Genomic DNA, 14,869 nt, shown 5'->3' on the forward strand with positions numbered 1-14,869 from the left:
ATATTTACACTCTCTTCCCGTGGGGATCCGGGTTAGCATAGGTCCTCAGTACCCCCTTGCTTGTCGTAAGAGGAGACTAAATGGGGCGGTCCTTTGGACGAGACCGAAAATTTCACAGCAGGTGTGGTGTGGCATGATAAAGACCACACCCTGCTTAAGGGTCGTAAGCGCTGAGTATAGGCCTAAATTTTACAGCCCTTCACCAGCAATGGTGACGTCTCCATATGAATGAACAATTCTCGAGAGGGACGTTAAACAGTATACAATCAATCAACATTCTATTTTCATTTCTGTTAGAATTCCCAGACGTTAAGACACGGTACATGTTTATCAAGATTCATACGAGCACTGTCCACATTAATGAGGAAATATTTACATTCACTGAATCTTTTCTCTTATATTTCTTTTGAAATTGACATCGCTTTCATTATAGACAATAAATACATGTCTGTTGTAAACTAGTTCGCTCATGTTCTTTAGTCCCATCTGTCCGCGTAATCAGTACCAAATATGGAGCGTCGTAAAGGTCAAAGGATGCATTGGCTGTTCCGTTCAAAGTAGCTGTAGAACTGTAGCTCTCCGAGAAAATATTGGGACAGATCAGAGAGCTACAGATCCACCCCTTATAAAAACCTTCGATTTACGGCGCACAAAAAAGCTGCGCACGGCTGATGCCTGATATCGTTGTATTCTTGTGTTGTTGTCTCATAAATTTAATATAAAAAATTCCTAACATATTTTCCTAATATACATGTGTCCAAACATACCTTCAAATATTCATTAAAGCCCCATGCGACCCGAAAACTCACAACTTTTGAAAATTTCTTTTGTTGAGGGGTGGATCTGTAGCTCTCTTATCTGTCCCAATATTTTCTCAGAGAGCTACAGTTCTGCAGCTACGTAATGGTCAGCGCTATATTTCAATACTTAAATTTAGTGAAATATAAATACATACAATAAAATGTCTTTCTTTGTTGTTTTATTGGGTGATGAAGGTAGCAATCATTGCAATTTTTTTCATATAACCCGCGCGGGTTATGAATTTTTTCTGCAATGCTAGCTACCTTCATCACCTGATAAAACAGCAAAGAAAGCATTTTATTGATTAAATAGTTAAAGTTCGGGTGAAATGTTGTTACCCTGGTCCGCCTATCACACTTTCTTCTTCCTCAAACGTCTCTTTTATTTTAACCAGGACTAAATTAATCGTTTGGAATATGATAAATGGTGTCCTGTGGATGTGTAATAAGGTTTTGGAATTTTCAATTTTACTCTGGGGACCAAAATGATGTTTATTAAAAAAAAAAACCTGGTTCCAAGAAATCCTCATACATTTTACGCAATAAACAAATCGTCTTTTGGAAGATGATTGGTGGTGCCCTGTATATCTGCAATCAGGTTTCAGAATTTTCATTTTCACCCTAGGAACAAATTTTGGGGTTGAAAATTGAAGTTTTTCTGTAGAAAATCTTGTTCCAAGAATTCCTCTAGCATTTTATGCAGTAGCCAAATCATCGTTTGGGAGATTTCTATAGATCGGATGTGCAATTATTTTTCGGAATTTTCATTTTGAGCTTGAGGGGCAAATGGTGTGGAAAAACCCATGGACAAAAATCTGGTGCTCAGTGCATCGTGTCATTTGCAACAAGAATACATTTGCTTTAAGGAATGGAATCTTAACCATTTCAAAGATACTTGAACAATAAAAAACTGATGGGGATTGGGATGACCCCGGGACACTTGTCCATCAGAATGCATCTTGATATGTGCAGCAGGGATATAGAAGGTTTAACGATCAGGATTTCAATTGTTTTAAATATATTTCAACAATTATGAAATAGGGTTTTGGATGACTCCAGGGCACTTGTCCAACAGAATGCTCAAAGCATCTTGACATATGCAGCAAAAATATCAATGGTATTGAGTGTGCTATATGGTAGCTATACTGTGGTTTCTTTGCTAGTTTGTTACATGTACAACTATCATATGGCGGAGAGTATATTTAAAGACAAACACTTGCGTGCAGGCTTAAAGGTATCGAAGGCAAAAACTATACCGGTGTGAATGTCTCACGATCAGGTGAATTACATGCATGACGTGCATTAACGCTCACCTCAAGGCATTCATACCACGTGGATTTCAAAATCATCATTCGATGCTTAGATTTCCCTTTCGTCCGCGCATGCATTAGTGCTTTTGAAAACTTGTGATGCTCTTCAAGAGTATAAACGCCATGGAACAGCATGTTAAGTAAGATTGGAATAGTAATGTAACATACCACTCGCAATCCTATATGTATGCCTTTAGAACAGCACTATTTGGAGGAGAAAAGACTAATGTTATACTGTTTAACATTCCACATTATGTCGTTAATTTTCACCCAGACTGGAATCAAGGCTAATGAAAATATAACTTCAAACAGCGCTGTATGAATACATTGCACTGTGCTTACATAAAAATCCTTCATTAATCCCTCATAAGTCGATGGAGAAAGAGAACCTCATTACAGTTCCCAAATCAAGGGTAACAAATCTCATATCAAAAATCACAGAGGAGTCTAATAGCCGTTAGAAAACCCAGTTTTAAATGCTATATCGTATTAGATCCCCCGAAATTAAACGGATATGTCTCTTTTTGTATTGAAGTACATATAGCTTAAGCACCGCGATGAGTTGAAAAAAAAATCCTTATTTTAAATCTTCTACTTCCTGCCAAAGATCATTATTATCCATTGGAATATGTAGTTAGATGAAATTTAGAAACACGCGTGTGCGTGCATGTGTGTGCCTAAGTTGCACTTTTTAGTACATCGGGGTCGGCATTATATGGGGTCTAGGTCGGCATTACTAGGTTCGGTAATATTCATTTTCCTGTTTCCTGATCCCGTGTTGCACCACGAAGTCCTTTCTGTGATATGGGTGAATAACTCCCTCTGAATTTACACATTAGATAACATTGCATAAATCTCCTCATTTCAAACCTCAATCCACAGAATTTGCTGACTTACGATGAAAATTCGGTGAGTCTATTTAAAGATATTCTGTTTAATTTTTCTTGATACAATTAAAATGCACTCACGTAAAACACATTATAGAGTTGTCACTGTATGTCACTGTATACACTAGTTAATTTAGTAATGGCAAGCAATCTATGAGAAGATTGAAATATCTGAGTGGGTGCGATGCAGATTCAGCGGAACACTTTGTGGGTTGGTTTGGTTTACGCTCAGAAGAGGGTGTTGGATTCCCCCTAAATGCCACTTTTTTACACCAATCAACCTCCGATAGTTTACAAAGGACGACACGATAGCACCTGTGCGGCTTACTGTCGAGATACTGTGAATGCCTCTTGTAAATCGAGCTACCATAACCTTAAGCTTCTTGTATGTATCATGTACAGTAAATTCTTCATAGTATAGATTATTTCTTTCTCTTACATAGTTTTACCATTAATATCAGCACCTACGCATTGCTATGGAATATTTTCGACACTGTCGGTTTGACGTATCAAGATTTAAAGCACTACTGAATTAGCCGTTAGATGTGTGTTTGTCAGATGAATATGCCCAGGACTGTTCACCGTGTTGTTATATTTTTTATTATAGTCACTGTAAATGACGTAAAGCGAAGTTTATCGTGTGAAAACAATTTTGTAACAGGACATGTATTTGTGTTAGATTCATGACAGCAAAAAATATATCCACTTTTGCTAAAATCCAAAAATAGTTTAGAACAAATGACCAACATCGAATATGATTATGCCATAAAATGGAAAAAATTCAGACCGATTCCTTTTTTAGAGCCTTGCATAAAACTGATTAATAAATCCAAAGTGGAAAATTAAATGATATGCGGTAATCAAGGCGGGAACAACACAATCCCCATATAGTAGCATCTATGCAACAGGTTTGCATGGTTAAAAAACCTATGAAAGTAGTTCCAAAGGAACTTGAGTTAATGGCGCTAATACTTTATGACTGAAAAAGGTAAAAGAAAACATGCTGCCTCTATATATTTCTCATTTATCACGGATCTGTTTAGTCAGCTATTTGGAAATAATGAGACATAAAGGTTGTAAATTATTTATAGACCTCTAAACAAAGACCCACGGTGCGGGAAGTCGGGGATGTTGGGATTAAGTTTAATAATGTGATGTTCCGTGTTTCTGCAATATATTGTATCTGAACTTATTTTTCAAACAGCTCATCAAATTAATTAGCGCAATCACATCAGTGATAATAGTATTGGGTTTGTATTATATCAAGAGTATACGATAGGCACACTTGCGCCCTCTATGATAACGTAACGGTATGATATCAGTATTCATTTACCAGCTTGATCCCTTATCCACGCTTAATTTCTATGTACATTGTATATTCAGTACTCTCATCAATCATCAATGTTCCGAGATATTCAGACCAAGGCTCCGACAGGAACTCGCTTTTGATAAGTTTTACTTTTATAAAAAGGAACACATGGAGGAAAGTCGGGACTAAGATCACAAATCTTTATGTGACACTGTATTTTAGGAATTGAAAGTGGTAAATAAACAAACGTACATTTGCTCCAGTGTGACCGTTTTAATGTCACACGCAAAATATATGTCGTAAAATCTCAGAGGAAAACCCCAATCATAATTAGAATATTATCATATTTAGCTAGTTGTCTCAAGGTCGACTAATAAGAGAATGTCATTAAAATGTAGAGCGTTTTGCATGCTTAATTTCGATCTATGCGTTGTTCTATTGTAAAGTTGAAGCCAAGATTCAGACGAGTGTGACATATCGGTTTACGACATTATTCCGATTTACGATTAGTTCTATGAATGTGTCCCCAATACTTCAGGACGCATGTTAGCAATTTTCATTTCTACGAAATTGAATGAAAAATGAGCAGTATTGATTATTTATTATCTAAACAATATCTCAGTATGAGAAATGATAAATGCCTCGTTATTAGAGGACGAAATCTCTTTCTAGTGACATCAAAGACGCGCCATCCCATTGGGTTTCCTGTGGTTGGTAGAGAACAATATCACTGTAGCAAACAATGTGTCTGAATGCGCAGTAATAGAGCATTCATTATCCATAGACAAAATACCAAGGTGACATTCCGGTTCATCTAACGAAGCATTCTCGTGTAATCCCTACAAATACATTTGTTTCATATAACACTATATGACTGTCAGTATTTTGTCCTTGTACAGTTCTCATACAGCCCTTAACAGTCCTTATGCAGTCCAGTAGTCCTTATACAGTCTTCATGCATTCCTTACACAGTTTTACACCGTCAGCATACTTCAAGTCAAACCTCGATTGAAATATAGAGCTCGCCGCTAGTTTTCCACATAACAGCGCTGTGTATGATACGATATGATGTAGGGACGGAAGATTCATTTCAAGAGAAGGAACCATATCAAATCGTTCATCGATATGGAAGGAAACGTCAGCGAGTTCTTGGTTTGATTCCCCAGTGGGTCAATGGACATTGCGATATACTAAACAGAATGTGTTTTAATTTTCTGTCGCCCGCATACTTTTTCCTGTAGTCAATCTGTATAGACAAAATCCTCCTGCAGAATTGTAACTCTCGGGGAAAAACAAGTTGGGGGAGGGGAGGGGACTAGAAAGCTACACCTGCAACCATTATCATCAAAGCACGGTCTTTTCTGCACGCAACTCGGGTAGCAGAACATCTATGTCTAGTTATGTTTACTAAACAAAAACAAATATTCAATCTATGAAAAACCCTAACAATTAACGATCACTGGAGTGTTAAAATAAGTATCGGTATGAAAGGAAATTATAAATTCTCAATATGATGGAACCTAGCCCTTTTTGTATCGAAGTTCGTTCGTATTTTCTGGCACCATCCACGTCCATACATTTTTAATTTGTATTCAAAGCAGAAGGAAAACAGATATTGCTTTTTGATATCCCGCTAAACTTTTTGCATCGGGTGTTCATTTCCTTTAAGTGTCACAAATAATCTAATTACAGTTTAGTGTAAATTACCATCATTTAAAGAATGACAGATCGTGCATTTTTAAAAGTAGAATGAGCGATGCGGCAGGCAGTGTTTTTTGTGCATATTATGTGTTTTGTGTGCACATTATATATTTCACATAGAATGAAAAGTACACTACATTTTACTTTCAACATCTGTAGATATAACAGCATAAGCTCTACCAGAGAATTGAAAGTAAACTATACTTTGTAGATATAAGATTGTACTTTACAGAGAATTAAAAGTAGATATAAAATTATACTTTACAGAGAATTAAAAGTATACTATACTTTGTAGATATAAGATTATACTTTACAGAGAATTAAAAGTACACTGTACTTTGTAAATATAAGATTATACTTTACAGAGAATTAAAAGTACACTGTACTTTGTAAATATAAGATTATACTTTACAGAGAATTGAAAGTACAAGTACATTTTACTTCTCACCTCTGTAAACATAACATTGAAAGATGAACGAATATGTATGTTATGCTGGGTTTCTTTTAATCTTTTGAATTTTGGCATATACTAGTACTCGTCAATGTCCTGTAAATATTTTCCCTTTCAGTATGTACATGTTTATACATAGTGTTTATATATATATATATATATATATATATATATATATATATATATATATATGTAATGCTTGACTTTCCATGTGTTGTTGATTATCATGTAAATTTTTTCTCACTCTTAATCTTACACATGTTGCGACAAATTAGTCGTACAAAATTGCAACACATTGTTATATCCGTGTTGAATTGCAGTCCGCATAGCTTATTTATTCCTTGATAATCTTTTGAATTCTAGTCGTGGTCGTATTACATTTATCTATGTATATACATCCAACACATGATCCGGTACCCTACACAATGCTTTTGTGGGTAAGTTCTCTTTGGATGCCACCAGTCTGATGTATCATCTTTCTGCTTCATCTTTACAGTTTTACTTGCTGTTGTTGATGTACATTAATAGTTTCTTTTAGGGCATTAGAGAATTGATGTTTTAGTTATGTTATCTTTAGAGAATTGATGTTTTAGTTATGTTATCATTAGAGAATTGATGTTTTAGTTATGTTATCTTTAGAGAATTGATGTTTTAGTTATGTTATCTTTAGAGAATTGATGTTTTAGTTATGTTATCATTAGAGAATTGATGTTTTAGTTATGTTATCATTAGAGAATTGATGTTTTAGTTATGTTATCTTTAGAGAATTGATGTTTTAGTTATGTTATCTTTAGAGAATTGATGTTTTAGTTATGTTATCTTTAGAGAATTGATGTTTTAGTTATGTTATCTTTAGAGAATTGATGTTTTAGTTATGTTATCTTTAGAGAATTGATGTTTTAGTTATGTTATCTTTAGAGAATTGATGTTTTAGTTATGTTATCTTTCAATACAGTCTGTATCATGTATTTACGTTGCGTGTTCTTTCATTCATTTATGATAAATGACAATTTCATCTCAGAAAGTGTTCAGTTTTATGTTGTCATCTGATTAAGCAAAAACTAGCATCGGCAAGCTTGCGAAGCATTTTAAGACATAATGTCAGGCGACGAATATCATCATCTCATTATCATTTTGTGAATCTTTAAAAAAAAAAAAAATAATAATACATTCACTTTCGCTATATTAGAAGACCTGATACCTTGTCTTTAAAAATCGAATGCGTAACAAAACATTCTGAACGTATCATACCTAAATCTGAGTGTTTGCTGGCTGATTCTACTAAGGGGTGTGTGTACTACACCTGTACTCTGTATTTAGTACTATCTAAAGCTACTATTGTCATCACCTCACTGTCATTTGTGTTTGTACTGACATTGTAATATCATATATTCATTATTATTTTTCTATGCCATTCTTTCTGACAAAGGTTTATGAAAATTAAGTATATCTATATATACGTACATACATACATACACACACACACACACACACGACACACGCGTGTGTGTGTGTGTTGTGACAGAGTAAATATGTACAAAACGTTTTCATTACACTTTACATTAACTGTATAGCGTCATGGCTGATATCAACCACTGTACATCCAAACATAAAACTCAAAGCCTCAATGAATTTCGTCTGTTTGCTTAGCAATGTTATGTTTCCATTCGAACTCTGTTGATAACGTAAGTATATATAGAAACCTTTAAAATGGAAATCATGAGGATTCGAATTTGATTGCCAACCTAACATGGCTACTTAAACACTCGAAATCCATAGAAGCTGCGAGTTTTCAGTTCTAGTAGGGCTTTGATAAATGTTTGAAGGTATTTCTCTCCTCAAGAGATGTAGGAATATTCTTGGGAATACTTTGCTATTAAATTCTGTAGACGGTAATGTAAAACATCCGCAATATGCGCAGGGAAAGTTGCGCCGTAAATGACAGGTTTTTGTGGTGGTTGGTCTGTACCTGTCTGGTTGGTCACATTCTTTTCTCCATAGATCTAGATTTCTGTAGCTAGTTGTAGTCACTCCTTTACAATAAAGCATCTTTAGGCGACACAACTAAACCGCTTTACCATATTGATGTGATGACTGAAAGTGCCGACTACAGATTTGCTGATTCAGCAAAAGAGATCGCGATTATATAAGTATACCCTCTTTCCAAGAAGATTACTTACAAGGCAGAAGTAAATGAACACTCCCAAGAATCCAGTAAATGAGAGGAAAGACTAATGCTTTAGATGTCGATCGCCATTTTTGTCCTTCTTAATTCGTGAATGGGCGGATAATGACAGGGGAGAAGGAACATATCAAAAATATAGAGGACAAAATACTGCTGAAGATGAAATTGTTTAGATAACTTGCACTTGTCTTCATCTCTAATTAAATTACGTTCATACTTTTCTAGAACATGATTTTGGAAAAGTTAAAAAAAAAAAAATAATTCATTGGCAAGCAAATAGAAAAATCACTCAGAGAATTTAAAGTACGAGATACCGTGGAGGATTATCTCCAAACACCAACCATCTATTGCTTGTCAGGTTCTCACTAATAACTGAATGTATTCCTTCAGCGGGTACGTACAATCGGGGTGGGGGTGGATGTTACCCCTCCATCTCTTGAACAACGTTCGATTTTCGTTATATTTACATTCAAAGTGATTTATTTTCAAGTGTAAAGTAAGATATACAAAAAAAAAAAAATGTACATGTAATGGGTGACTGCCCTAACCCCCACCTTATTTTTATAATAGAATTGAATGGTAAGAAAGTAAAACTGAATTTATAAACTGAACCCATGTACTGAAGGACGACCCCCCGCCCCCATCCCCACCCCCACAATTTAATATTTTACAGTTTTTACTTGTCAAGAGTTTTAGACGATGCTATCTTATCTTCCGATTGTCCATCCCCCTCTTTTGAAAAACGATGCGACGTGCCTGTCCAAGGAATTTCAGCAGAGTGCTACACTGTATATCATACGTACGATTATAATCCGGACGTGGGATAAAAATATTAACCGTGTCAAATATTACAGCAATATAGGAGTGAATTCGCTTACCAACATTGTGGAAATAGCGTACAAACGGAATACATTATCTCATAGCGCCTTTAAAAGCGTTAGAACATCATTAACATTGCACGGTTACATCTATAGATCGAAAAATCTCAAACATTGATTAACCACTTCTGTTTTATACATGTATCATCAGAGACGGAAAACTCTTATTTCAGACCCAAGCATGAGAAGAATTAGAGAGAATACTCCATTAGACTTAGATGAATGTGAATGAGATATGCTAGAAGTTTCTGTAGACCCTCTGTAAATTCATTGTACTACATTGTCTGTAGGGACCCGCTGCCCGATACCACAGCGCTTAATAAGTGTCGGGTGTCATGAGAAATTGACGACCAGACGCGACATGATTTAGGTTGGGTTTCCTCGGCCAGGAAGGCACAGATCTATAGGTTATCCAGAATTATCGATCCGAAATCACTTTACCTACATGTACAACCTGCAGTGTTCTACCACCAGTGGTTACCCATTCAATAATACACACTCAAACGCCAACAGCTAGCCATTCCGTATACACTCCAACACCATCGCACATTACTAAACTTTTTATTTTTTATAAAGCAAAATTAATTCTTTGCATGCCAAAAATGACTTTAGATGTGTTTAAACTAAATACGTTGCGTAGTTTTCGAGTTTGAAAGCGACGAAATTCAAACCTTGCAATATGTATATTTACTTTCGATATTTTACGCGCCATTATCTGTGACGTCATATGCGATCTCGAGCAAGAAGGTTTAAAACAGCTGTTCGCCATTTTATAAACGGATACAATTTAATCGACAAACGTGAAGGGCTTGTAGATAACACTGCATAAAGGTGATTTGTGTTGCTTACGGGTGTACTAGCTGTCAGAAAAAGGGATGTGGATAGGGTTTATCAAGGAAGGTGTGGGGAAAAGACTTCGGTAATTTTTTGTCGGCACAAGGACTTTGCCACCAAAAACAGTCGCTATTCCAAAAAAGGAGTTGGACAGAGGCCCAGTTAAACTGCGAAAAATGGTTATATAAAGTATAAACATAGGTACAGCATAATAAGCTGTTCTGGTTTTCATCATTTCACAAATTACACGTTCGCACCTTGGGAAAAACTGACCTTTTAACAACATATACTTGCGCTCGCAGTTCCTTCGAACTTGTAGATTTAAAAGAAATTATTAAGATCGAAAATAATTGAACTTGCTTCTATAAATAATGAAATAATGTAATTCCTAACTTTAAATTGAATTATAATGCTTTCAAAATTTAAAACATAAACTCACAACATCAAGTACAACACCGTGCTCCCACTTGCTAACGACGCGTTAAAGGGGCATGGACACGATTTTGAGCTGCAAATTCTCAAATTTTATTTTTCCATTTTTAATATTTAGAATGCTTAACTACGGTATTTCTAATGGTCAGCAAAAATTCGAATGGCAATTGTCGAGGTACATGAGAGATACAAATCTCACAATTCTTTGTTATGTAAATAAGGGTCGTGCCATTTTTGTTGTTGTTAACATAGGTTAAATATACTAGTAAAAGTTTCGTTTAAAGCAGATTTTATTTTTAATTTACAAGTTTTTCTTAACATAAATCAATAGTTTCTAGTGTTTGGCACATCTCCTTCTGTTTTAAACATGTTATTTTCTATTAAGCAATCTATATATAACCAAAAACATGGCACAAACTTTGTTAACATAACAAAGAATTCTGAGTGATGTACATATGTATCTCACTTGTAACTCAACAACTGATACTCAAATTTCGGTTGACCATGAGAAATACTTTAGTTAAGCATTGTAAACAATAAAAATGGAAAAATAGAAACTGATTTTTTAAGCTCAAATTGTGTCCATGCCCCTTTAATCATAATATTAAAAAAGAAAAAATAATATTGCTTGCATTAAAATAAAGTATAGTTATTTCTACTTTCGATCTGATTATTTTTATTTGTATTTATTTCTAAATGCATTCGTGACAATAAGCCTAGTTGTCAACGATGGACCATATATCTTAAGTTTTCAAATCCAAAAATAAATTACAATAACCTTACCAAGTAGTGTTTTGACAGCGATGCATGTAAACATTTATTCGCAATCCATATTCACTTTCCGTGCTACATTCTTAGGTATTTAATCGCTATTTGTATGTATTGGTGTAAATCAAAACAAATACGGACTCGGGTCAACGAAATCTTAATGTTGTTCATGGTGAAGAAAAGTTGAGTTTGTAAAGATACCTAACACTACTTTCACAATCAACTGATCGAAGAAGGTCGCATGTGACGTCTCTGTACCACGTGACTAACTAATTAATTAACAAGATTTATTTACAACCGGGGCTTAGATTTAAATCCGTATTGTGACTAATTACAGCAATACTTCGGCGAACTGTTACATGTAGATATATTTTTGTGTACTTTGGAAACATGCGAAATGCCCTTTATATACACTCAAACACTCACAGTTAATTATTCTGGATACACTCAAACACTAACAGTTAACCATTCTATATCAATCAAACACTAATAGCTAACCATTTTGTATACACTCAAATATTAACAGTCAACCATTCTATACACACTAAAACACTAAAATCTACTCATTTTGTCCACACTCAGCCACTAATAGTTAACCATTCTGTACACACCCAAACACTAACAGTTAACCATTCTATACACACCCAAACACTAACAGTTAACCATTCTGTACACATCCAAACACTAATAGCTAGCCATTTTGTATACACTCAAATATCAACAGTCAACCATTCTATACACACTCAAACACTTAAATCTACTCATTTTGAACACACTCAAACACTAATAGTTAACTATTCTGTCCATACTCAAACACTAATAATTAACCATTGTGTACACACCCAAACACTAACAGTTAACCATTCTGAACACACCCAGATACTAATAGTTAACCATTCTGAACACACTCAAACAACAATTAACCATTTTGAACACCCATAAACACTAAAATCCACCCATTCTGTACACACCCAAACACGTATAGTTAACCATTCTGTATATACCCAAACACTAATAGTTAACCATTCTGAACACACTCAAACACTAATAGTAAACCATTCTGAACACACCCAAACACTAACAGTTAACCATTCTGAACACACCCAAGCACTAATAGTTAACCATTCTGTACACACTCAAACAACAATTGACCATTTTGTACACCCACAAACACTAAAACCCACCCATTCTGTACACACCCAAGCACAAATAGTTAACCATTCTGAACACACCCCAACACTAATAGTTAACCATTCTGAACACACCCAAACACTAATAGCTAACCATTCTGAACACACATGAACAACAATTAACCTTTTTGTACACATTTAATCACTGTCCATACATAAGTATTCTTTCCGGCCTAAACACTAACTGCACCATTCTTTATAGCCTCCACCGATAGCAAAAACGGGAAAGAGAGGGTAATATAAAATTATAGAGTATGCGTCAAATCTCAATTAGTTTTTTTAATAAAATATTTTCAAATCAAGCAAAAGCAATACCCACTCTTAAGGACACTTAATTGATACCCCCCCTCCTCCCCCCCCCCCCCAAAGATGTATGGGTTGATATATATTTTCTGTTTCTGTATAGTTTATTTGTAATAAGTACAAATATGAAATTCCTAAAAAAAAAAAAATACGGGGTAAATTTCTATCATGTTCAAAAGTTGAAATATACCACCCTCCCCTACACAACTCTATAAATTGTTCCCACTGTTTTTGGACTTTAGAATAGAGAAGTCATGGGAATGAATCACATCCCATACAGTAAATTGTATTCATGTTACTTATAAAAACATAATTTTAGTTTTCCAATTCATCAGTTTTGAAGAAAAAAAGTTTGTTTGCAGCAAGTGTCGTTAATTTCAGCTTTAAACATTAGTGTCCTTCACAATAGGAAGTCATGTTCCGTAAAACAGAAGGTATGCACACACAGAACGTGGGGACTGCTACACGCTGCATTTGAGGGTTTATAATTAGTACACGTATCGCTAGTGCTTAAGGTTTACAAGTTAATATATACAGAGTTTGCCTGTCCACGGGTAGCCTCACTAAATGAATGGATATCGATTAGTCAAATATTTGACCATTAAGTCAGTCAATCTATATTTACCTATTTTTTTTCCAGATGTGTTCAATACACGTGTAATAAATATAATTTGTTAATTAATATATATATATATATATATATATATATATATATATATATATATATATAAAAGAAAAATAGTTTTAAAACATCAGATTTATGATCAGTTAAAATTCTTACCTTGTCTCATGGTGCGTAATCCGTAAATTTATAACTCGGGGTGCACAGAAATAAGATTTCAAATGTCAGGGAATTTAGGGGTCCAAAAAAAATCTCACAACTAGTCTTATTAATAAAAGCTCATGCACTTTTCTCCTCGCTCGTCAAAACTGGAAAATTGACAGAGAATACCACAGACAGGATTCAGCTAATGGATGTAAAGTAATTCCCATCACCGACTGTCAGCCGTGACGACGAGCTTCACGGATCAATGATAGCACGCGCGGACAGGCCCCGCCAACTTCACATACAACAGCATAAATACACACACGATGTGTATACACCAGACACAATGCACAGCCACACAAGACACAAACGATCATTATATAAGCCTATCAATTCTACATATCGATTCTATCATACGTGTTAAATCAACACTGGGAAAATGGATAGTTATTTCAGGTTTGTGGATCCTTGGCAAATAACTCTAATTTGAAAAAAAAAAAAGTCCGACACACACTTTTCAATCTTGCAGACACAACTATCATTATTATAATATCATTCTGTCAAACCTTGGAATTCCATTAAATGGTAAAGCATTGGATGTTTCTGCATTAATCTTTTAAAATCATTCATTGATTGTCCCTGGTCTGGCTTGGTTAACCGAAATCCTCCGGAGCCAAGTCCGCACTTCCTAGATCCTTATACAACGGTAAAACTTCAACTAAAACTAAATTGACAGGAGCATTTCCGATCTAACTGCCTACTTTTTTCTTGTCGAATCATTCGAAAACTTTCCAAAAGATAAATCTAAAAATGATTAGAATGTATATCCAAAGCTCTTTTCTGATACATAGTTAAAAGTAATTTGCCAAATCAATGATTTTTACTGTTCTTGTAAAGAAAAAATGTTCCCAGTTATCACCGATGTTAGTATATTAAAAATAAACGTACCCTATATATACCTTAACTAGATCTAGAGCAACAAGAATTCTGTTCATGAAATAAAATGTCAGGATTCATTTCAAATGGGACGAATTAGAGTATTCTGGATTAAAAAT

General features: G+C 34.8%; 1 protein-coding gene across 2 annotated transcripts in view; it reads right to left on the minus strand.

The window, feature by feature from the left end:
- Positions 1-14,080, minus strand: part of LOC125683546 (nostrin-like) — a 149,480-nt gene extending 135,400 nt beyond the window's left edge. Inside the window, exon 1 of one of the 2 annotated variants that reach the window (XM_056140062.1) lies at positions 13,830-14,080. The gene's annotated coding sequence lies outside the window, so the exon portion shown is untranslated. The remainder of the gene's footprint in view (positions 1-13,829) is intronic. The other variant, XM_048924814.2, reaches the window with a different exon arrangement.
- Positions 14,081-14,869: the final 789 nt, after the last annotated feature.

Source organism: Ostrea edulis, chromosome 6, assembly GCF_947568905.1.
Source record: "Ostrea edulis chromosome 6, xbOstEdul1.1, whole genome shotgun sequence".
Classification (NCBI taxonomy): Eukaryota; Metazoa; Mollusca; class Bivalvia; order Ostreida; family Ostreidae; genus Ostrea; species Ostrea edulis.